General features: G+C 39.4%; 1 protein-coding gene across 1 annotated transcript in view; it reads left to right on the forward strand.

The window, feature by feature from the left end:
* GTF2F2 (general transcription factor IIF, polypeptide 2, 30kDa) overlaps positions 1–1,850 on the forward strand; it is a 30,998-nt gene that overhangs the window by 7,385 nt on the left and 21,763 nt on the right. The window lies entirely within an intron of this gene.

The raw sequence follows: 1,850 nt of genomic DNA on the forward strand, positions 1-1,850 counted from the left end.
CAACAAAGATTACGTATGGGAAAACAAGCACTTGTAGAAGGGCATTCATATGATACTAGGGAAAGCAATTTCTTTGTCTTCAAATGGGACATAAGGTTTATTTGTTTTATATCAAAGAAAAGGGATTACTAGTATATCTTTCAATTTTGGTTCTTCAGATAATTTTTATGTGGTGGTACTCAAAGAATCCCAGAGCTCCTTAACTCATGATCAGTGGATAGGCTTTAGGGCAGCATTCCCCAACCTTTTTGGTACCAGGGACCAGTTTCGTGGAAGATAATTTTTCCATGGGGGGTGGGGAGGATGGTTTTGGGATGATTCAAGTGTATTACATTTATTGGGCACTTTATTATTATTACATTATTAACCTCTCTGCTGATGATAATCTGTATTTGCAGCCACTCCCCAGTGCTAGTAGCATCACCAACTCAGCTCCACCTCAGATCATCAAACATTAGATTCTCATAAGGTATACAACCTAGATTCCTCGCATGCACAGTTCACCGTAGGATTTGTGCTCCTGTGAGAATCTAATGCCGCCACTGATCTGACAGGAGGTGGAGCTCAGGCAGTGATGCCAGCAGTTGGGAGCTGCTGTAAATACAGGTGAAGCTTCGTTTGCTCACCTGCCATTCTCCGCAGCCGGGTTCCTAACAGGCCACGGACCAGTTACCAGTCCTCAGCCTGGGGATTGGGGACCACAGCTTTAGGGGATCCATTAACTTCGTGAACATGTGCAAAAACATAACAGATTTTTTTGAAGAATAGATCCATAGTTTGTATCAGAGATTCTCATAGACAACCACTGATACAGAAACTAAAATGGTTTTATTATTAAATATTTAGAGACTAAATTGCCTAAGCAAGCATAAGATTCTTTTTTTTTTTAATCTTTTTTTTTTCCTTCAAAAATTCAGCTGCATGCATAAGATTCTTGAAGGCAGAGTTGTATGTTATCCCTATCCCTAAATATTCATATATCCCACAGCATAAATATAGTAGAAATTCAGTAAATATTTAATGAAATGATTTGAAAAAAGGAAAATTCTCAGTCTCCAAGGACCACCGTATTTTGACAGGCCTCATGTCATTTCTGGTGGAGGTGGGGGACAAAGGCCCAGTGTCAAAGTGTGGAATGCCTTTGCCTGGCTGGAGGTAGGTCAAAGGTAGAGTTACCCATCTAGAGGAGAGAGCAAGAAGTGTCAGCACAGATGCCAGTCCTGCGTTTACCTCAGTGGGATCTGAGGAAGTCACTTCCATACCTCAGATTGAGGGAGTTGGACTAACTAATCTTTATGATCCCTTCCACCTCTAATTCTGTGATTCTTTCCCTCTCCTATTCATCTCCTCTCCAACCCCCTCTCACATTTGAACTGATAGGCAAAGTCCCATTGACCTAGAAAGAAAATTGCCAAAGCCTAGCTCTGCTCCAAGTAGGTAACTCTCCCCTTTAAGAGGTTCCCAGGACATAAGTGAGTCTATACTAATGGTCATCAGTACACGCCTACTAATTTCATTTTAGTTTGAGCAATACCCAAGAGAATTGAAGAATCTATTCTAGTGTAAAAATCAGTGATCCAGGAAAGGGGGTCTTCCTGGTATAGTGGGAAGAACACTGGATTTGGAGTAATGGAATCTCAGTTCTGGACAAGGTACTTAAGTACATTTAATACATTATTTAATATACTTAACATATGGCATACTTAATATAAAATTCACCAGTATGTTCAAAATATTATGAAATTATAATATGTAAGTGTGTTTAAAATAATACCTAGTTTACTGGATCCTTGTGATAATTAAGTGATGTTTGTGAAAGATACTTTGTCAACTGCAAAGTGTTTTACTAA

The sequence above is a fragment of the Propithecus coquereli genome, unplaced genomic scaffold, assembly GCF_000956105.1.
Source record: "Propithecus coquereli isolate 6110/MARCELLA unplaced genomic scaffold, Pcoq_1.0 Scaffold11, whole genome shotgun sequence".
In the NCBI taxonomy this organism is placed as follows: Eukaryota; Metazoa; Chordata; class Mammalia; order Primates; family Indriidae; genus Propithecus; species Propithecus coquereli.